This window comes from Amblyomma maculatum, chromosome 1, assembly GCF_055883805.1.
Source record: "Amblyomma maculatum isolate TAMU_Amacu chromosome 1, ASM5588380v1, whole genome shotgun sequence".
Classification (NCBI taxonomy): Eukaryota; Metazoa; Arthropoda; class Arachnida; order Ixodida; family Ixodidae; genus Amblyomma; species Amblyomma maculatum.
In genome coordinates, this window is record NC_139344.1 from 4,502,863 (window position 1) to 4,526,761 (window position 23,899).

Consider the following 23,899-nt stretch of genomic DNA (forward strand, 5'->3'; position numbering starts at 1 on the left):
TCGACGAGGATACGATGCATCGGTGTTGTACCTTGCGCTATCAATGGGAGATTCTTGTTACAGTATAGAAGGCTTCCGGTGAGTCCGATTCTCATTTCCCCCTCCATCTCAAAGAAGCTGCTTGAGTCAGGAGTTCCAAGTCGGCCATGTCTTGTGGCTTCGTGGCGACAGACAACCTGCTGACCAGTCAGTGCACGGCTTCTCACCTGCCAACTGCTACCTGCCAGAGGCATGCCCATGATTTTTCGCTCACATCAATATTGCTGCTGTTGCTGGATTTTCTGGAAAACGAAGTCTTTAAGCTATCATATCAAAACAATGCCGCAGAAGCTAAATGCTACTTGGGCTCGAGGCAAGGCTGGCATTATGCAAAAAGGAACAGGGGCCGAATACATTGTAGGCTGAAGACCTCAGGAGCGAAGGACGAGACAGCTGATAAGGATCTAGACTAGAACAGACCAGCCAACTGTGGTTTCAAGTGCCACTGCCAGCCGGCGTCCTTTTTCATTTTTCCAGCGGCCATGCTTTGGCCGCAGTCTTTGCGCAGCCAGGGGAAGGCGCTACACCATGAAACTGTTTGATTTGGAACTGGCTCGCTTTGCCGCAATGTCATTTTGACATTGGCATAGGTGAGCAAACATTTTGGTAGGACAAAAAGGCAACAGCAGCCAATCGGCCATCGAGCGAGCTTTATTCTGCACTTACGAGAAGGTACCACTCAACTGAATTCGCGTGGGAAGCCTGTAAAACTTTTAAAATTTAAAATTTAATTTTAAAAACAAAATTTTTGCAGTGTTTTGCAGAAAATTTGCTGTCAGCGTTATGGAATGTGTCAGCATCATGAGCGAAAAATCACATGCCATTGCCAGAAAAAAATATGCATCTCAGTGCAAAAAACACAGGAAGAAGAAAGGAGACAGACGCAGGGCAAATGCTTCAAAGGATGCAGGACGAAGCGTTCATCCTGCGCCTGTCTCCTTCCTTCATCCTGTGTTTTTGTACCCGCAGTCATCATACCAATACCAACTAGCCCGTCTTTCCACTTTAACTTTGTCAGAAAGTAGTTCGCAGCTGTCATGGCCGGGCGCTTACTGGGTATCAGGTTGTCTTTATGGCAGAAGATTATACGGCATGGCCACTTTGGCAAGTGCTGCAAACTCAGACTTTGCCTTTGAGATAAGAGGGTGAGATCGGAATCCAGCCCTCCAAGACCCTTGGATCTTGAGTAGGACACACTGCTTCTAGGCCCAGGTAGGACAAAGGTCTCTCCCATATTTCTCGAGTTAACCAGGTCCTGCACTAGTTGAATCCACTTGACCCCTGCAAATGTCTTGGCTTCATCAGTCCACTTAAGGGCAACGCTTGGCATCCGTTGGAAAAAGAAATTGTTACCTTTGCAAGCGGAAAGGACTATTCCAGTTAATGCAAAAAGGAAATGACCCCGAACTAAACATTGTCTCCGTTATGTCAGGCCCGCTGTAATGTTAATACTGTGTGGAAGTGGTGCTGTTGAACACAAGTGTGATGTGAGTGGTGCCCTAGGAGACCTAGCATATCATTGAAAAATGGGGGTAAATGTGCGTCAGTGCTTGAGAAAGTAGGTTTTGACATGTGGCAAACGCAACGACAATCAGGAAAATTTGTGAAGCATTTAACACAGCCCAGAAAGCCATTTTCATAGGTCCTTTATGACTATCATTCAGCAGGAAAGAATTCATGTTCATTGCGGGCACAGGCAAGCAAAAGAATGAAGCAGATGGACATGCTCAGAGGTATCGTCACACCCCTCACAAAGCTTCAAGAATTGCTTGATTAAGCTAGTACAGTCACAGTCTATAAAGTTGTCCTACCTGCTTGAAGCTGATAAACATGCTGAGCTGATGAGTGCTTCAATGGTAATATTCTAATGCAAGAAGTTCACGGAGGTGGTCTTTCTGAGCACTCAAGTCAGATTTCAAAACTTTGCAGATAATGTTTAAAAAGTGCTCCTGGCAACTGCTCGCAATCAAATAAGGTGACGCCTCTCGTGCGCTCACTCTTCAATGATGTTATTGGGGTCTGCTGGGTGCACAAAATAACTGGACACTCCCAGGTGATGCAGGCAGGCAGGCGGGATAGGGCATGGTGGCATGCGCTGAGTTGATGAGGACAAGAGTAATTTTTTGCACCGATACGATCAGTGCTAATGCAGGTAGCTTGAAAATGTTTGCATTGCAGAGGTACTGATTGCTTGCACGCGTTTTCTAGTTTTAATAAATGGCTTTTCGTGGGCCCTTTCAGTAACAATTCTACAGCAATTATGTGCGAGACGAGACACTTATTTAACAAACACAGTTCCACTGTAAAGATGAGAATGTAGCCTATACCATGTTTTGTCATAACTCACTAGGCACGTCAAGGTGTTAAATCATTTGCATGAAATGTCAACCACGATATTGCACATGAAAGAACTGAACAATTGACTGCTACAAACTTGGCTTGACACTGCATTTAATCTTTGTTTCATCAAGATTTCTGATAACAGGAAACTTTTTATGAGGCAGTTTGAGTCTAGAATCAATGTGTACCTGTTAGCAAGGTATGACTAATTGTACTGGTGTTATAAAATGCTTTGGAAGCAATAACGGGCACACAATGCATGCTCATAACTGGGAGGTGAAAGAAGTTTGCTCGTGAGAACTTTATGCAAAACTGTGCAAAATATGAGCGCTCGTTACATTTGTGCAGTTGTGGAAGATGGTGGCTTAATTATTTCTTCCTTGTCCCTACATTTCACGCAATTACCTTTGAATCAAGATTGCTGAATAATTGAGCTATAATTCAGTTTGCAGCATGAAGTTCATACTTACCTAGAGAGCATGTACTATGGTTGCATTATCTAGCTCTCTTATTTTGCGCATTTTGAAATGCAGCTTTTGAAAGTTTTCACAAAGCCATGGCAGCACTCGCGCATCGTCAGAGTATCACCAACGAAACAGCCGCAGGCATCTGCAAAAAAGCTGCAGTACGCTAGTCGTTTTAGGACAGCAGGCCCCGTCTCAAATATTAGGTTGTTTACAGCCTTGCCAGAGACGTGTGCTTCGGAATAAGCCCTGAGCTGCGTTCTAGCTACAACACCCGTATGGAGTCCTAAACGAAGGGTCATCTTTTAGTTATCACTGCATGGAACACACCGCGCCTACGCTGCTCGTCGTCCTCGGGTCTCCGTCCGCTGGCCCGAACCATGATCCACTGCCGAAGTTTACAACGTTCCTGACGATGAAAGCTCTATGGCTCCACTTTGATGATGTCCGAATTCAAAACCACCGTGTACAAGTTTCTTCCCGTGCTGCACCACAATGCGCCATGCTGCTAATGTCGCTGTGGTTGCGTTGTGTTGCTACGCTGCTACCTATTGACTGCCTGACTACTGCTACTGTTCACATACAATCATGTGCCTTTAGACACATTACAAATTATTTTGTTTACTCGTCATAACACAAAATACAATATAATTCACTACTTTGCGTGCATGTTTTGGAACAGTTAAATGTGGCTATATTTGACACATTTTGTTTTTTCTCTTAGTGTCATTGATGTTATTTTGCAAGATGGCTGCGCCCAGTATAGCGAGCTCGCTATCTCCTCAGAATATCTCAGAGGTTTGTTTTGCTCCTCCCGGTTTGCAAAGCATTTCTTTTGAAATTAACCTTAAACGAGTGTGGAAACAGTTGCGCTGCAAGTTCACATTTTTTCCCAGCAATAGTGCTGAAGCGATGTTGGTTTTCTGATGACCACTTCAGGCACCGTCTGTTTCCACATTAAGCCGGATTTTAAACTATTGGCTTTCGTGAATTGTCTTGTGCTTACGGAAATGCACTAAAGATATTTATGTTCTGAATGTATGCGGTTTTCACGGATGCGGTCCGCTGTTACCATAGGATGTCTACGGCTGTTGCCGCATGTGTTGCCCGCAAGTACTTGGCTCTGGCTAGTAGCATAATGTTGATCCGAGTTTTAAAGCGTCTGCCTGTCTGGTTTGACTGCACTGGCGCTAGATCCATATAGTTCTTTGGTGGTGCCACGAAATGTGCGTCATTAATTGAAGTTTCTACTGTTATACTTGTACTACTGCTTCGAGATTTGAGCGCTCATGCTTCAAACTGTTCGATTGAGACTTGTGCTGTTGGGCAAGTTGGTTCGACTTCAAGGCCAAAATGGACAACACACACGACTCAATTTCGTCGTTGCCTTGGCGCTGGTTGCCTAAATGATTATTTTTTATCCTTTACTCTGTAAGCGGTCACACATCGATGATAAGTATTTTTGTGGGGGTTTGGTATGTCGTTGCTATATTTATTTGTAGCTGTGGGGCCGACCAGTTGTAACTTACTGCCTCCCCCATTAGATATCCACTGCAAGGCAGTACAAACTACAATCGAAACATGCAAATTCTAGCTTTGTAAAACATATGTACACTTGGTTAGCAAGCCTGGCTTTTTGCTTGATGGTAATAGAGTATTTTTGTAAATAGATGAAGAGCTGCAAAGTGGTTCGCTCTCCCTAAGCCAGGGAAGCCACATTTTGGTCAAAGTGTTTTTTTTTTCTTTAGAAATAGCAATACAGCATACCCTACATACATACACCAGAGCAGATGCATGCTTTTTTTTAACCAAATTATAACAGCTCGTGCGTGCTGTTCAGATGTCATTGCCGTGCAGTAAACAAATTGAAGGAAATTGCCTGTCTTTGTTGAAATTGTGTGTTCTTGTGTTTTTCACCGGTACATTAGAAAATCAATAGTGCTTCAATCAGTTTGACTTCTGCTGTGTAATTTAAGACGTTATAAAGTCCTTGTTAAATTTAATACTGGAGTGCTCTGCCAGTAGTCATCTTAAATATTGTGGTTATCCAATCCTTTCATGCCACAACAAAAAGGAAACATACTAAATGTATATGCAGCATGAATGAAGACGAGAGTTCGGTTGCTAAGAAAGGGGACAGCTGGACAACTGCCATAATGTGGGTACAGAACTCTTCAGACTTGAGTTGCAGGTAGGATATGGCCTACAAAGCACAGTTCAAGGAAGGATGCTGACAATTGTTTGTTGCTGCTAGGTTAAATGTACCTTTTTGGCCCAGAAACCATAGTCCCCAGAGTTCATAACATTTTCACAACCGTTTCAAGCTTATTGGTTCCACCAAAACCTATGGTACCTACCAGGCTGTTTGATAACACACATCCACAAGCTTTTGTCTGTAGAGGGTGCTAGGAAGCTGCTAACAGATATGGCCTACAAAGCACAGTTAAAGGAAGGATACTGACAAATGTTCATTGCTGCTAGGTTAAATGTACCTTTTTGGTCCAGAAACTGTAGTCACCCGAGTTCAAAGTGCATGAATGCATATTCATGTGACAGCCCCACGATGCCTTCCTTGTTCACTTCTGTAAGGGATTCCATAGAGAGTAGCGGCACAGTTGATTTCAGAACTCCTCAGGTGTGTCAATTAGTAATTTTATGAAGCTGGTATAATTTCATCTCAGTGTGACGTTTGTATCTTTTGATAACAGCTTTTACCGACAAAGACGAAGGATTTGCATGAGATCCTGCGTAGCCACTGTGCTAACATTTTTTTAGCCTTTAATGACCGCACCCTAGAACTCAGTTTGACTGAGAAGGAGGTACTAAACGTTTTCAGGTATGTTGATGATTTTCTAATAGTTATTAAAGAACAGAAAGATTTGACCTACACAGATGCTGTAAGCCCAGTTTTAGCCAACTTTCAAGAAGAGGGGCAGGGATTGTGTTTTACCCGTGAACTCCCTTTGCGAGGATATTTTCAGTTTAAGTATAGATTTAAGTATTACCTTGGGCGAGCATCATGTGTGTTGGCAATACTCGCCTCGAACACGGAAGGAGCTGCTGCCTTATTCCTCGGCTCATTCAAAGACTGAAACGCGCTATTGCTAACCTCTGCCTTGGGTCTGCTCTTGTGAAGTCGTGTGAACATACTATGCAGGCGAGCTTTGAAAAGCAAGTGGATTGATTTGCTATGGCGGGGTTCCCAAGCTCGGTAATCACTGGTGATGCTGAAGCCTTCCTAAGGAAAACCAAAACGTGCAATGTTCAAAAAGTCGTGCGAGACAAGAAAGTCAAGCGTGAAACCAGAAGTAGTACCCTATGTTCACAGGGTTCCGCACAATGTGAAAAAGGTTCCACGAAAGCTTGCACAATTATGCGCGCGCATTGCGAGAAAAGGAGGGCGCTTGCAGCAAAAAACATGGCAAGCAGTACGTGAAGTGCTGCATAGGAGTAGTATATGAGATACCACTGGCCTGCGGAAAAGCCTATGTGGGCCAATCGAGGCGCCGTGTGAATGACCGTGTAGCTGAGCATGCACTATCACAAAAAGAACCAGGAGGTGCACATCTTTCACAGCATTGTGCAAATTGCTTCATGTGCAACCGAGCGGCAAAACATGCACCGGGGGAAAAAAATATGCGTGCACTGAAAGATATGTGAACCACAGCTTCATGAGATAAAGATTCTGGGCAGAAGTAGAGATTTGAAGGCACGCGAGGTCTTGGAGGCGTTTCACATAAGAAAGAGAGGGAAAGCGTGTGAGTGGTACATCGGTTCACCTTTTCAAGACCGAGATGACATATCTTGAACGGTTTGTTTAATGTGTCGTGTTGTTGTTCATGCGCATGCCTTAAAATTTCTATATATTTGCTGCCTTGGCAGTGAATAAAGGCCAGATGAATTTAGCGCTCGTCCTGCGTCATTCTCTCTTGTGTCACTTCTTAGCACTATTATTTTCAGTCTCGAACAGTATGCACTATTTAGCCCAAACTGACATTCTTCTAAACCATTTAATCATGTTGGCTATAGGGGCCATATGTGACAGAAAATATATTTAGAAAGCTGTGTATTCATAAGTCACTGAGAACAAAATATATCAAAAAGGCTGCGTTAATCATATCTGGTTCACTTTTCATACCCTTCTACTTTAAGATGACAGACATGGAGTACGACTGAAATCGACAGTATGCAGAGATTGTCTGCCAACTTGAGCATCACAAGAATTTTGTACCTTTTTTCCAGCTTTACAGGACACAATAACAGATTTTTTTGCAGATAGTGACAGTGTAGGGCAGTATTGTTTATGCATCCAGAAATTACGACACCAGAGCTTAATGGTTTTTGCTTGGTGCATGTGAAGAAATGAAGCAGGAATAAGTTCTTAACAGAGGTCCATATTTTGAAGCAATGAAATTGCTCATGGATGTTTTTCTCAATGTAAAAAAATACAAGTTTATGTTAATGAAGCAATGAAACTGAATTGAAAATGAAAAATAAGTTATGTATAAACAAAGACGGAGGGTAAAAAAAGTAGGAAAGGAGAAGCTCGGAAGCACTTCACATTTTCCACTGTGGCCATGGAAAAAGTCTGGCTCTTCTGGACGATGACACCGGCTAGGCAGTTTCCATCAACCTTAGCCTCAGACCATTTGTGCCAAGTGAACACCTTACTGCAACATTTCTAACTAAATACCACTATTGATGATACGTCTATGGAAAAGTTTCGCTTCTCGTCTTGCAACTCATTACATGATGGAGCTGAAATATGTTCCGCTTATAATAAAGTTGGCTATGAGCTTTTCACACTTTTTGACAGTTTTCACTGGTGCAGTATGCTACTGTGAATGGTACAGGCGCCCAAATCTTTAACTGGCGTGTGCGAGCGGCGACTTTTCTGTGCGTCAGCGCCATATGACGGAGCGAAGTTGGAAACAGGATGAGGCTAAGCGCATGCTCACAAAGCACGCTCAGCTGGACGGAACCCAGCTGAGCGTGCTTTGTGAGCATGCGCTTAGCCTCATCCTGTTTCCAACTTCGCTCCGTCATATGGCGCTGACGCACAGAAAAGTCGCCGCTCGCACACGCCAGTTAAAGATTTGGGCGCCTGTACATCTGGGCACTCTATTGACGTGCACTCCACTGGTGTCTTATTCATCACATGCAGTGTTTATTCCCTTCAAATTTAATTTATCCTAAGAGTGGCACAAGGTTGTGCTGCAAGGTGCATGATGCAAACCAGCAACTTTCACTTGATGTACTAGTGGTGAAAGTGTGTTGCTATTGCTAGGGGGAAGGACTATACAACCAAGGCACAGCAGAAGCCAAATATTATAGTGATTGTGGATAATCCTGCCAGAATTCTAGTTCATCGGGACAGTTTGTCCATATCGTAACAGTAGCAACTAGTGGCTGCATGGGCAGCAAGAGTGCAGATATGCTGCAAAGGTTAAAACATGCCAATGATAGTACCTTTTTTGCTTCATGCACATTGGCTACAAATGAATTACTTCTTCTCTATTCCTCTATGTGAAAACAGTCACTGACTTTGTTTCATGCATTCTGTCTCGCTTAACTGATCAGTATAGACATATACCTTCACCGGACATGGCACTTTGGGCTGGTGGCAGAGAGAAATGGATTAATATATTGTAGCAACAAATTGTCATCACTTACTTTGCAAAAAAAAAGAAACTTGCTTGTAGAAGTTGAACCCCTTATACCACACCAAAAGAGCAACAAAAAGCTGTTTAGTAACCATGCAAATTAACGAAACAAAACTCGCGAGTGCAGTCAGAGGCAGCAGATGGCGACGGGGCATAACGCAAACAAGATTGTTCTCAAATGTGCCACATGGCTGTCATTTATCGAAAAAGTAGCATACAAAAACAATGTTTCATACTGTAAAGGTCACTTCCTCTGATGATAATGCGGGCAATCTCCAAATTTTGGAATTGGTTTCCAAGATCAAATAAAAAAGGGCGTGCATGTCATTCATGAAAGCGGACGAGTAACGAACTTCGTGCTTTACACATAGCCAAACTTCAATCACAGCTGTTTCATTTAGAGCTTGCAGAAGCCGCACATTACTGTCAGTAGAACAAAACACGTCATCCCGAAAGCAGCCAAATGCATTTGGTCTCCGCACTTTCATTTCATTGTAGCCTTGCGAAATGCACAAATCACTCTCAGTGCATGCACGGCGGAACGTGTCTGCACGCAGTAGAGGCGGTCAGAAAGCACAGCTGCGGACGGTTTGCTTTTTTTTAAATGCAGGTCTTTTCTTCACCGGAGGGCGTAAGTAATACAGTCGTACCTTAGTGGGGATCTTGCCGAAATACAAGGCTTGGGTTACCTCATAAAATAGATCGCATTTCAGGGCCGATTTGCATGTAAGCGGTATGTAACAAACCTGCGTCTGAGCCACGAAGGGCTTCGTGGAGCGGCCTTGCGCCAGCGATTGAATCAATGCACAAATCGCATTTAGTTCATCCGGGGCGGTGCAAGACAAGATGACTAGCCTCATGCGGTCTTTGGAGAAAACTCGCGGCACAAGTATAGCACACGAGCGCGCACACACATCCACGCAACACCGCGCATCGCGCACTGCCGCTGCTGCCACCACAACACGGGCGCCGAGAAGGTGTTGGCCGAGGCCCACGGGTCGCTAGCGTGGAATGGGGGTGTCGGCCGCAGCTCGTAACAGCCAGCCGACGGCCTCTTCTCCCTCTCCATCTTCGTTTTCCCCCTCGCGTCGCATCCGTTTGTTGGGATCGGATATACGCGTCCAGACCATGGTTACAGGTGGCTCTCTTTTTCGCAGTTGCCACCTCTCTTGTCCCTATTTAATTTTTCTTTTTTTCAGCATGTTTGTCTTTGTTTTCCTAAATTTCACACATTTATGCAAAACTGCTGTGAATAAATTTTTCTCAAATTGGAACTCCTTGAAGACCTTTCTGGAGGGTTATTTTTCTGGTCTTCCTGTCTTCAACTAGACCCGTTGATGGCTGCTTTCTTATAAATCAGCTCTGACAAATTTCCTCTCTAAAAGGCCCCCCTGCACTTTTTTTGGTAGCTAAACTGAGTGCGAATATAATTTGTATGTAAAGTGAAAAGAGAAAACAGGGGAGTGTTATTGATAATACTATGCCATATGTAATCATAGACCATGAATGAAGTATGGGGTTTTTCTGGAAGAATATTTCTGCAATGCTTCTCTGCTCAGCGCAAACCCCTTCACTGTGGCGGCCAAACCTGTTTTGGGGGCAGAAATAGGTGGCTGCCAGGAGACATTTCTTGTGACAGTGACCACATCCATTACCTGCTCCACTCGGTAACAAAATTCATAACCCCCCCCCCCCACTTCTGCCCTTCTGGTTTTCAATAGTGAAGGCATGCTCGTCGTCAGATTCGTGCATAACATGAGGTTTGATACAGAAATATTCAGCATTGCACCCAACTTCTTCCCCAAAGGGAATTGGGAGGATATTTTTGCATGTCTTCAGTGCACAATCACGTGATACATCAGTGACATAGCCTATGTGTTACGTACACATATCTTGTGGAGTTTGTATTCTTTTTTTCCTTGAGAGAGAAGCGCTGCTCAGTCAAAAAGCATGATGCAAGGGAATTTAGAGTGAGCGCCGATTCTGTGCGTTTGCTATCTTTTGCTTAGCTTTCATTCTTTTTCTTCCGGTGGTTTAGTGGCGTTGGTGGTATTCGAGCAATGCAAGGACACGGAGTCAAGAGTCTGCTTCTTCACAGTGCGCTGCAGGGATTGTGCATTTGTTTTCCTCATTGTAATGAAAACATGCAAGGCTAGTGCATGAGTTACTTGCACACACGCACGCCACACACATGCTGTTTTGCAGTGGCAGAAAAGAAATAACTGTCAAGACTGAGAGCATCTTCTAAAGGCACATAAACGTTGGTGTTTGAAGTTAAGCTTTAAATTCATAAAAGATGTGGCTTAGCTTATGAACCAACAATTTTCCCGCACTATCGTTTCACACAACGGGTTTAACTTAAGGTACAAAGGTGGCCGATCGAGCCCTGTGCTCTAACGCGCTGCGCACAGAAGCAATCAAATCTTGAGCGCTCCCTATACTGCTGCTCAGGTCAAAGCAGCCCAAACGTTGTTGAAACAAAAGTGACGTGGCTATGTCACTCCTGCATGTCCTGCATGGGCTTTTTTTTTTTTTTTTTTTTTTCATTCTACTGGGAGGGAGTGAGAAAAGGGTTGCCTGGTCTGCGCGGGAAGGACGCAAGGGTGCTGGGATGTTGGCTGTCCTTTAAAATGAGTGGCGGGTGGGAAGGGGGATTGGAGGTAATGGGAGGGGAGTCTAGCTGTCCTGCGAGCTAAATGCACAGCAGTATGCATGCTTTCTTTTTTTTTTATTTAGCAGTGCGGAAAAAATGAATGAACGAGGGGGGGGGGGCAGGCTGGCCAACGCAGGCAGCACGGTTTCAAGTGAGTGATAGCTTGGAGCTGCCTCGGCAAAGCACAGAGCACTGTGCATGCTTGCCTTTTTTTTTTTTTTTTTTTTTTTTTTTTTGTAGCACCGAAGGTTTGACTGCTCTGTGTCCGGACATGGGCCGGTTTTGTACCTTGAGTTAAGCCCCCCATGTGATACAAGCCTGAGTCGCTTTGGGGCGTTAAACCCCATAAAGCAAACCTTATGTGAAACATCATGCATAATTCTATTGCTTAATCCAGACGTCAAAGTTTACGTGCCCTTTAGAAGATGCTCTGTCTTGACAGAATTACTTTTTTTTGCGCCACTACAAAACTGCATGTGTATGGGCACGTATGGGCATGCGTGTGTGCAAATAACTCTCACTCTGGTACTCAATATATATGCAGCCCCGCACACAGCAAGTACTCTTGCACATTTTTTTTAGACTGCAGAAAGCAAACGCACCATCCCGGCGACATGCTGCGAAAAAACAGACTCACGACTCCAGAATCCCGCATCGCATTGCATATCAGCCGTTTCACCAAACTATCGGAAGAAACAGAACGAAAACAAAAAATTGCAAACGCACAGAATCGGTGCGCACTACACTCCCGCGCATCGCGTCTTTTGACTGAGCAGCATGCCTCTGTAAAAAAAAAAAAATCTAGGAGATATGTGTATGTGACATATAGGCTACATCACCCATGTGTCACGTGACTGTGCACCCAAGATGTGCAAAAATATTCTCCCACAAGGATTTTGCTATATAATATAGGTGACGCATTGAGTTTTGCAAAGGGTCCAAGTAGGTCATTGTGCTCCTACTTTCACCCTGGCCAATTCAAGGGGTGAGAGGCACTTAAGAGCACAATTACCTACTATAATCTATGATCTCGAATGGGCCAGGTGCAGCAGACAGCTTGTGAGATTGAGTATAGTGACATGAAATCTTCACTTCATAAGAATACATTGACTTCAACTCCACGTAGCCCTGAATGCCTGCTTTTCATTTATTGGCAGTTATGTGACCTTGAGGGCTCATAGACTGGCACTCAACTTGCAAACACTTGACATCTTATCATTTGCTCTCTCTGTGGGCTTTGTACTGCAGGTTTACAAGCTTTTTACTAAAGTGGATACAGTGAGTATGCACAGATCTGTTCTCTGAAGCATTTGGCTGAGTGACAGCCCAGGTCAACCCTGGTTAACTTAGAACTTCTAGCACATTATTTTTTCTGGGTATGGCTTTGGCATCCCTCCTGACATCCCAGCTTCTGACACCAAGTATGCATAATCATGGTCTATCACTAACTCCAGTGCTGTAGTTGATCATCACATACTTCTGTGGTGCTGCACATTTTAAGTTGTCGCTGTATATGAGCAGTGTTTCAGAACCTACTTAGTGCTGAGCTACGGTACAAATTTGAGGACTAATAGTAAGTTTGCTCTGCTTGGTGGCTTCCACAGACAAGGACACACCTGCGGGGAAGGCATGTTGCGTACATACCTGCAGCCAACCCTTCCGATTTTTTAGAAGACTTCAGATGTTTGACCAAACTTTCTGATTGCACGATCACTGCCCTAAATCTTCCGATAAGGGGCTTCTGCCTGCAAAGAATGGCTTTTGCGGAACCAGCACCGAGAAATCAGCAGTGGCATTATAATTTCGAGCATCTCCATCAGAGGCCACACTAGCACCATCGGCATCATTGGCTAAGCAGGAAATCAATCAAAGCAGACTTTAGCCGAGCAAGAGTAGGTGTCGCTGGCTGCGAAAACAGTTGGTGTACTGGGTTTCTTGTAGGCAGCGATGCACAGCTAATGCAGCCACAGTAGATATAGATGCTGTGCTGGCTTCGCTTTCGATCTCAGCTAAGGGCAGCCACTCAGTGTACTTGAGGTTAAAGGCTTTGCCCAAATGTCATGTTATCTGACCCTTCTTATTGAGCTCAGCCACATGCCTTATGTTACTAAGCTGCTCTATGCTCAGCAATGGCGTGATTGCTCTTTTTTCGGAACCAACGCAGCCAACGATGGTCACGGATGAAATTACGTGTAAAAGGGCTAGTTATGGTTTTGCATTAAAAAATTTAAACAGCGCTCTGATGGTACTGAGAGAAAACTGGTGGTGGGCATGCAGATCAGTTTTGCGTTGGCTATAGAGACGTAGTGAGAACATTTGCTGGCGGCCTGCAGATATCTCGACGGACGCACACCTTTAGACATGCATTGCATGCTTGCTGCTGCATGTGTTTATGCTTAGGATGTTTAGATTAGGACGCATCCGACACTGCCTGAAAGTAGCAGCCACCTCCCCCTTTTGTACACAAATGCTGCCTCCCCCCCCCCCCCCTCCCCCCCCTCTATTTTTGCAGTCTTCCCATTTTTGGTCTTAGCAAGTACGTATAAAGGAAGCTGGGGCCACTAGTAGCGCGATTGAGCCTTGTGAACAATGTCAACATCTGTGCTACAGGCATCAATGGCTTGCTTGTCACATCAGGGTACTATGTGCTCTTCGGACACACGGTGCTGTCAAAGTGGTTGGTTCACTTGTTCTGTGGAGAGATATTCACGGTAGGCAGAAGGCATGGCTTTTCAAGTGCAGTGACCATTGTGGCTCCAAGCTTTGTTTGGAAACTGAAATCAGCGAGTTGAATTTGTTGGTTTGGGTGTATATGTAGCGAAGAAGCACGCATATTTTCTTCCCTCTCCCCTGAGCCCTGCAAGCTCAAAGATCAAGTGTAGCAGCAACTTCAAATCAAATCTTAATAAACAAATTTGGTCACTAAATTTCACAGCATTTCTCAATGCATATGTCATGTTCTACATGAACAATATCACAGCAGCAGCGACATTTTGCCTAAAATTAAGCGTTTTCAGCTGTTTTTCACAGCTGCCTTTTCATGCAGCCTGGGAAACATGTTCTGTTAGCCTGTGAATATCGAGTTTGCTTCTGAATGTTCAGAGGACTTGACATTAGGACATGAGTGTTTTGCGTGTGGAATAGTTAATTCAAATTTTACCCTTGTGGCCGAATTCAAAAACATGTCTCCACTCGACGCTACCTCAGCTCCATAAAGTGCAGAAAACAGTCTTTTCTCTACTTAAGGTTCAGTTCAGATTCTTGAATGCTTTTCAGCATTTCCTCCGACTTACCCTTCAGAAATATTTCTCCACTCCAGACAGCACAAGTGGCATACGGGGCAAGACTTATGGCGAATTCGAGTGGGAGAGCAGGCGCCCTCGAGAGCACTTAGAAAGTGCTCTCAGACAAGCGGGTGCCCTCCAGTGGTAGAGCAGGAGTAGAATCACTGGCTTCCAATGGTAGAGGAGGAGGTCTTTTCCTTTGCTGAGAGCACCTGAATGCACTCCCGGCTGCTCCCTCATCTAAAGCGAGTGTAGAGGAAGTCACATGACATAAAGCGGTGTATCCGCACCATCTTTTTTCTTTTCTCGAGTCAGTGACGCTCTAAATGGTGGCTGCAAAGCATTGCTCAGGTTTGAGAGTCACTGCTGGCATCGAAAGGGCCAAAGGAGGCAGATCGCCGCGCTGTGAGAACAAAGGCATGCAAAGCAGTTCTACATGAAGTGTTTGCTTCTCCTCGGGTTGCAACTGCTGCTACAGCGAGTAGGCGGAGAATGCTGGGGAGGGAAGCGTGGTCACAATGGTCGTGGCGTACTGCTCTCGACACGCAGAGAGCGTTCCCGTGGGAGGAAAATTACACCCTCGCTCGGCGTGCTCCTGTACTTCTCTGTACTGCTCGGCACCTCTGCTCTCGTCCCCCCAACTGAATGGGCCATAAGGCCAAAATTTGGCCCGGAAAGTGCATGCCACTACGTGTAACATGCTCATTTTCTAATGTCAAGTCCTTGTGAACAGCATCCACAAGCTGCCTCAAGAGTCGAGTCACAGGCTAGTAGGCTGTGGCGGCCGCTTTTCGATGGAGACTAAAAGCAAGGCGCCCATGTGCGGTGCGACATCAGTGCACATTAAAGAACTCCAGGTGGTTGAAATTTCTGAAGTCCTCCACTACAGCATTTCTCACAGCCTGAGTCGCTTTTGGACGTTAAAAAAAAAGTCACAGCCTAGTAAAATATGTTTTGCACACTGCATGAACAAGGCAGCTGTGAAAAATGGCTGAAAGCAATTCACATCTACCAACATTCACTGCCAGTGACATATGGCTCATGTAGAACAGGATTTAGGCATTGAGAACTGCTCGAACTGCTGTGAACTCTAGTGACCTAGTTGCATATTTGCCCTCTGAGTGCTCAGCGGCGAGCGTTGAGCACATGTGAGGTTCAAAGAAGCATGTTATAGTGCATGCACCCAAGCCAACAAATTTGTCTTTCCAGAAGCAAATGCCGCTTCTGTTTCCAAGCAAGCTAGGAGCTTTAATTTTAAGTGCACTTGAAAAGCCATGCCTTCCACCAACTGCAAATATCTCTCCACAGCTAAAAAGACAGAATTGACCCTCCCCCCCTTCAGCACTGCATCTAGACATACAAGTATATTTGAGGCAATCAGAAAGCCATTGATGTGTGCAGCACAGGTGTTCCATGGCACAACTGCACCTCCGGTACCTCGCTGTCTTCCTATTTACAATATGACATTCCCCACGATTGCACCACTGTCCACAGTGGTTCACAGAAACCACCACTGCACATGTTTCATTTGCTGTTAGCCATCAAATGCTTTCTGCAACTTGGCACTCGGCGTGCTCTGAAATGTTGCTAAGGTATCTGGTGATGACTTGAAATGTGTTTACACCACAGTAGCGTAATGCGATGATCAACTACAGCATTGAAATCTGCAACTGACGATAGTTATCCATGCTCAACGTCAGCCGCAGAAACTTAGGAGGCTTTTCTTGGTCATACTTGAAACGATATTTCAGTATTTTCGAGTCAGATTGAGGTTCTCGGAGCCAATGCTTCAGAGAGTGGGTCTGTGAATCCTTATTATATCCACTTTCATGAAAGGCTTGGTATGCAGTAGAACGAAGTCTGCACAGTGTGTGAAAGCTGCGATGCCCCATGTGTGCAAGTGGAAGTCTAGGTGTCCCCGTAGTAGTGCCATTGCCACTTATAGATGCTCTGTTTTCTCATGCACTCGAGGAGCAATTCAAGTGGAGCTTCATTTAAAAAAAAAAGGGCCTCGAGAACCGCTTGGAGTAAAGGTGTTAGTCAAGGCATGTTTGTGAATATCAGTTAACCTGATCCCTATGCACTGTTTCCACTGCCTCGGATGGTTAGGGTATTTCTCGACCTTATTGGAAGGAAGGCTGAGGGGCCGTCATGAATCCTAACTGAGCTTTTAGTAAACTTGGGGAGAGTTGTGCCACTTCTACATGGCATTCTCGATCACCATTGAAAGATTCCATCATCTCACTAAGCTCTTGTACCCCGCTATTGCCATTGATAATTCGCTGCTGGGCTCAAGTAATACTCGTGCACTTTTGAAGATGTGTTATCAACTGTTTTTGTACAAGTTGCAATGATGATATACTTTCCATACTGTTCTGTATGAAATTTTGTTTTTCTTCTATGATCATATATGTAGAATTGCATAATCTTTCATTTCAGGTTTGGTTTTATTCCTAGCCCTGTGTGCTAAGCCATATCCTAGAATGCACACTTCTATTTCTCAAAGTCCATTTAAATCTCCGGTTTTGCACTGCTCTGTTCACTCTAGTTATTGTAGCTTTCCATGAAGCAGTGCTCAGATGTCTTTGATTGATAGGATATGGTTCAAAGACCCTTGAAATATCTGTTCGACTAAGGTATTAGATTTTGTGATGGACTGATGCTGAACGCCTGTATTCTTGTGTCAGTTCGTTATATTTCTGTAGTTCAGAATCGAACCTTTTTGAATTGTTATCAATTAAAAATAGAGCGCCTAATTACCCCTTTCTCAGAATGTCTTGTAAAGACAGCTGAATTTTCGGATTTTGGAATATAGTCCGGCTTTTTTTTTTGCATTTTGCAGACGTCGCACAGTGAAAACCTGTATCCAAGCTCGAATCCAACAGGCCAAGAGCAGCTGAAGAAGGAAACCTGCATCCAAGCTCGAACCTGGTGGACCGAAAGCAGATGTTTTGTGACCACAGTGTATCAGCCAATAAAGCCAATCCAGGTGACCACATGTATCTTTTGGAAGCTTGCATTCTTTGCACTTGAGACTCATCTCATGGAGAGCATCATTTCTGCAAAACATTTTGTGTCATAACTGTAGCAGAAACTGATTGAGGCCTTGCACAAGGCCTAAAGCTGGCATATTAGTATTATGCACAACACAAACATGAGGTGTGATGTAGGAGCCTTGCAACCATGCAGAGTATCACCATAGCATGGTAGCATTCCCATGCTGAATGTCTCATCGTCTGAGATCAGACTAATGTCTTGCACCTTCAGAGTGCACTCATTCCTTGCACTAAAGGCCCCAATATAGTCCGACGTTTTCAACGCGACTGGCTAAGTCTGCGACGTTAGCCACGGCACGTCGGCTACGACGGGCGCGTCAAAAAACTGCCGCTTCTAGAGTCTGGCGCGGCTGGTGTGCCCGATGCCGCGGTGCGCTTGCGCACAAGACGCCCTCGAGGGCTGGTACGTTTTCGGGGTGCATTTTCGAGCAGACGACAGGGCACCTACAGGGACCTGGCTGCAGCCTATCAAGGCACTAAATACTGTTGTGATCAAGGCAATGACGCAATGTGTTTACTGCAAATGTTCAAATGGCACAAGGCATTTACAGCCAGCTGTGGAGACGTCCAGCCCAGCAACGGCCTGAGCCCACGCCGCCGCCGGCTACAGATGGAACGATGATTGTATATGTGCGTGTTTTACTGAAAACTAATCAAAATTTAAGTATATGTACGATTACAGAGGAGTTAGAGATTACACAGTAATGAGGATCACTTTCTCGGCTGGCCGCAGTTCCTGTAGAATTCCATAAATTTCGCGAATTCCCTGGTTGCTGAGCCACTGACGTTCCTTGAGGCCAAATCGAGTACGACCTTCGATTCCGGCGTGTACCGGTCACAATATGCGAAGTCGCTTCCGCAGTTTTTGGTATTCTTCCTATGAATGTACTGCAGATAAGTGAAACAACATCATCGTTACACCACCTAGAGCAATGCATTAAAACGAGCATGGCACACGCACCACAGCGAAGAACGCAGCTGTGCCCAGCCGCACTAGTGACAGTTTGCATCGCAGCCATTTTTCTTTCCTCTGAACGTCTCTGTAGAGTCAATCCGCTTGGTATCATAGATGCAGGGCCGCCCTCGAATTCCTTCTAGCAGCTTTTCCGCAACAGTGTCTGAAATGTGCGCGTGGTTTTAGCATGGTCTCTGTCTACATGCAAGCCGCCATCTTCACTGCGCGTGAGGAATGCTAGAATGTGTGGCCGACGCGGCTGACGCGGTCGGCGAGAAATAGGCGAGATTCTATTTGCGCGTCGGCGACGTTAGGCCGCGTCGGCTCGCGCTCGCTACGTTCATCACGCCGTGCCGTTGGACTGTAGACCTCGGTTTTTCGCCGACGTGCGCACGCGCGCGTTACATCGGACTATATTGGGGCCTTGAGTGCCCACATCCATGCACTCTGAATGTTGATAGCTATGCACAAATTTTGCCGCACACACACGGGTACAAAAGTCCTCACAGTGTGCACGCCTTCGCGCCGTGAGCACGTTGCACGTTCTCCCACCGTGCACACATCGTGCGTCCTCTTATCGCGCGTCCTCTTATCACGCGTCCTCTTATCGCACATCCTCGTTCGCACATCCTCGTTCGCACATTCTCGTTCGCGCATTCTCGTTCGCTCATTCTTGTTCGCACATTCTCGCGCTGTGCGGGTCGATAACCATGCACAGATAACCACGCAGAGCCTTGTACAATATTTTCAGTAGGGTAGGCTTCAAAAAAGTCAGCGCGAGCGAGCTCTCGAGCACGCGCTCACGTACGCGCTCCTAGATACAGTTCTTCGTACTCCACCCATGTCAACACCGACAGATATCGTGAGTCATCCAAAACGCTCGACGGCTTCTATGGGTCGCCCTCTCACTCGCATCGCGGTACGTTTCGCGGTGTTTTAAAAATACTTTGCCTTGGTATGAGATTTCACACTTCCACGGTCTATTCCAGGGCGTTTATGGTTGGATCTGTGCCGAATAACGACATCACAGATGACCCGTGAAATTAGAAATCTGCTTTGGAATATTTCGCTTCAATGTATTCCTATGGGCGCTAAGCCTATTTTTCACCCCCAGTCGGACCACGCTGGCGATAGAAGCGCCACCGCATTGTGCTTACGTCACAGATCGGTGTTGGTCTATAGACAAGCGTCAGCCCGTGACGTCAGTGGAGATGCGGCGGCGCTGGCGACAGCAGTGACTTTCGTGGTGTAGGCAAAAGCCTGAACCGTCTGCATTGGATGCACGGCGCTTGCTGCGTTTTCGGGCATAATTCCCGATATTTCCGCAATCTGTGGTGCGGTTGATTGCACGCGCAAAAAACAAAATGGCATTTGTTTTAACATGTTTCTTGCGGTCGGATAAAGGTGAGAGCGAAGGGAAGCGGTGTTGAGCGCGACAAGTAGACTTCGGTGACGGATTAACATGCGTTACATTTCTGCACTGCAACTAGATGAGTTCGTTTGCAATCCTTAATTGTCGTGATTACTTTTCGGTGCCACGACGAAGATAGCAGTAACAATAAACGCCTGCAGCTCGTGCCCGTTTTGATATACTATCAAGTTATAAGAAGTTTAGACGCGATATTCCGTGTGCGTATAATTCCGCAGGGAAGCTGCACTAGTTCGATTCACCTGCAGTACTGCCCGTGCATATATTCACACAGAAAAAGAATAAGCTGCTGTGAGGGTAATTGTAATTACCTTGAGCGGTTAATCCAGCGCGATATGGCCGATATAACAGGCACGCGGAATTAATTGCAAAATAGATTTTCTTAGTTTTTACTTTCGCGAGTTTTGAGGGATTTTTCAACACCCGTTCTATAGTAACACCGTTATGATCCGGGCAGTCCCGCAGCGTTATTTCTCATAGTCTTAAATTTTCTTTTTGAAGGTCATTAACACAAGAATTAAATATCCACATACAACGTAGCTCTGGTTGAGCAGGATATTTAAGTATATGTGGTACATGGAGTTTAATGTCCCAAAGTTGAATCGGCAATGAGGGGTGTAAAATAAGCATAATAAGTGACGCGCATTCGAATAAAAAAATTTCCAGTATATTAATAAAACATAAGCAGATCGCGCAAATTTCGCTGCAAGCGATCGTGGAGAACGCTAATTTGCATCTGCACTCATGCGTCTCTCCTAGGGAGCAAAGAGAAAAAAATGAGAGCATTCTTACTGGCCTTCATGTATATTTTAACCTGTGAATGACCTTGGCTACGCATGTAAGATAAGAGAGACGTCAAAAGTCTTTTTTATCGAGCAGGCGAAAACAAGTTGGCAGCGCACTATGGGAACATGTTACAATTACTAAAAGATTGAGTTCTTATTAAATATGAAATTCTATGACTTTCGTTGGCGGTAAAGTGAGCTAGAAATTAATTTTTAGTTCACTATGTATAGTTGCCGATAATATTGTTCCTAAGGTGAAAGTGCTTGAAGGAGCTAGAAAGGCGCGCAGTCAAAAGAGTCGGCATTTGTAAACACACTTCCATGTCATTCACATCGTCGTCCTCCTTGCATGCGCTAGGAATAGGCTTGGGAGTTGAGCAATGTTGACTATTAGTCTTTCTTGTACATTGCGCTTTCTTGTTTTAATTTAACTTTTTTTTTTAGTCAGTGTGTATATACATGCCGTACATTTGCAGGTTCATTAACTCGCTAAATACAGTATTTATGAGTGCGGCGACTTACATAAACATCCATCGCACGAATGCAATTCTCTAAATGGTTCCGCCACAGCCACATGATTATTGCTTACTTAGATGCATGTCACGATAGCTATTTTTTTTCTCGCACGGTTTTAAAGCAGCCTTGGAAGATCGTAAGCACGCAAGTTCGATAGAGTCCTTACTGAACCAATTTACATGTGTTTTTATAATATGCCTTACGGCAAGCTTGCGTAATAAAAAAAGGTTCGATAAAGGTTGAGGGTAATCGGGGCATGTTCAGGCACCTCTGCCGTCATATGAGTATATGCGAGGTTTTCGGAAGTGATCCCGATAAAAACGGATCAGCTTATGCGATCGAAAGTGAGGAGAAGCTATTACCTCGTTTGTAAACTACGCGGCCCGCCATAGCATAAATGTGCGATATTATCACGCGAGTTTCAGCTTATTTCTTGTTTTCACTTGTTTGCATATCCTACAGACTGGGTGCAGTGCTTTTATTTTTAATTTTTACTCCTATGCCTATACACGCAGAGGGCCAAGCCGACCAAATGGGTTAATTCAAACGAATTATGATTAGACTATCGAATGGCACTATCATACACGCCTGCCACACTATTTAGCAATTTTTCATTACCTTTCAATGATATGCGAAACTTATCAGAACATTTTTGGCACTAAACCTCCGCCGGTTGTAATGATACTAGCCACTTTCTGAACAGAATTACGAGGCAAACACTGTGAGCAATTTAAAAAAGACGTACATGTTTCTTTATTTACAAAGCTCATGAGGTGGACAAAGAGAAAAACAATATGGGCAAGCACAATCAAGAAGTACACACAGACATTTCTTTACTGAAGATAAAGCGCACGGGAAGACACACACAAGAGAAGAAGACACAGGACACGCTTCTTCTCTTGTGTGTGTCTTCCCGTGCGCTTTATCTTCAGTCAAGTTACAATGCACCATCTAGCCCAACTTCAAGTTTTGTTAGACATTTCTTTATTTACAAAGTTCAATCACCACATGATGACTACTTGCGTAGTTTTCTATTCGCAAAGATAAAACAGGCAAACTAAACACGCAGCTCCTATCTTGCTCAGCAGGTTTTATTTCTTTTTTTCCGGTAAGCTGCTTGATCAATTACTATTTTTCCTGCGTTGATTAGCTGTGGCCTAAGCAACTTTCCTTTGATTATCTTCGTTGTTTCAGTGGCGTGGTCCTTTCTTGGTGCACAAAGCTAGAAGAGAGCACCTCTCGAAGTAAGCAACATAAGCTTGCGACATGTACGCTACACATGGAATGTAACGATGTACGCTCCACTGCAATTTGTTATATTTGCAAGCAAGCTCAGAAGCCTTAGGATTAAAAATGGGGAGGAAAACGAATGTCTCATCAGTTCACCAAACTGCAACAAGACCTTGCAGCTGAGAAACATGCATGCCTTTGACCACTCGAGCATACGCTCGTAACGTTGATTGACTGCCGGCTTCACGAGTGACCGTTAGGCACTCAAAGACTACCACCTACACGAGGTAGTCTTGACGAGTAACTGTTTCACAAGCAAAGAAAACTATCTACACGAGCACAATGCGTAAATTCTAAGTAGAACGGAACGCATTATGTGAAGGCAGCAAGAACATCAACCCTCCGCTTCGGTAATAAACACAACACTTAAATTGTGAAACATTTCGAACACACTTTGCGGTCAGTTTTTGCTGGAAAACCAGCTAAAAATGAAAGGCTGCGTGACACGCTCGTTCGTCAATGTATACGCGCAAAAAACGAGAGAACCGCCAGCGGAGATACGCCGCGAGTGGGCTGGACGATGCATCGACGCATTGAAACCCCTTGATACTTTGAAAGTTACGCCAACGATTGAACTTTGCCGCCGCCGCGCTACTATCTCGCCTCCTCCTCGCCCCTTGCGCGCCCCTTCGCTGAAGGCCGGCTCTCCGCCCGATTTCCTGAGCGACGATTGGTCTCCCTGCCGTTGCCATTGGAAACCGACGCGCGTCCGGCGTTTTCCTTGTGTTTTCTTTTTCCTTCGCGCCATTTTTCTCCCAGTCTCGGCGAGCGAATATTGCAGCGTGCAAGCTCTATGCCGTGCTGTTGCGCGTACAACTGCAGCAAGCGACCTGAAGATGGTTATGCGGTATTCATGATATCTCAAGGCAAGCGTGACGGCTTGCGCACGAGTCAATGGATTCACAAGATTAGTCGAAAGACGTTTATTCCTAGAAACAACAGAGTTGTTTGCGACGTCGAGTGCCTTTCTCACTCCCCGTAATAACGCGTCACCTGACGCTGCGTTTTTTATTCCTGCTTGCTGCTCAATATTTTTGCGGCGGCAGCATGTTCATTGTATAAAAATAAGGTTGTCCTCTGCAGCATGCTGAATATTCTGCGAGGCTCCAAGGCTCCATCATTTAACACGCTCCGACTTCTGTACAGTCAGAAACAGGGCGCTATAATCTGCTTTTTGCTGTCAGAAATAACTGGAAAATTACAGTCTCTCGATTGCATTTGTCGCGATTATGCTAGGATCCCTGGCCTCCTTCACTAAAAATCAAAATTCGGGCTTGTAGAGGAGCTAGCCTTTCCAGCTTTTACTTGTAGTGTGCGTCGGTTACTCGGGAGCAATGAATGCTGGCCCTGAAAAACTTTGGCAAGTAAGCCCGAGGTGTTGCGGGTAATCTGCACTAGTTAGGTCGTATGGCATTTTTTTTTTTT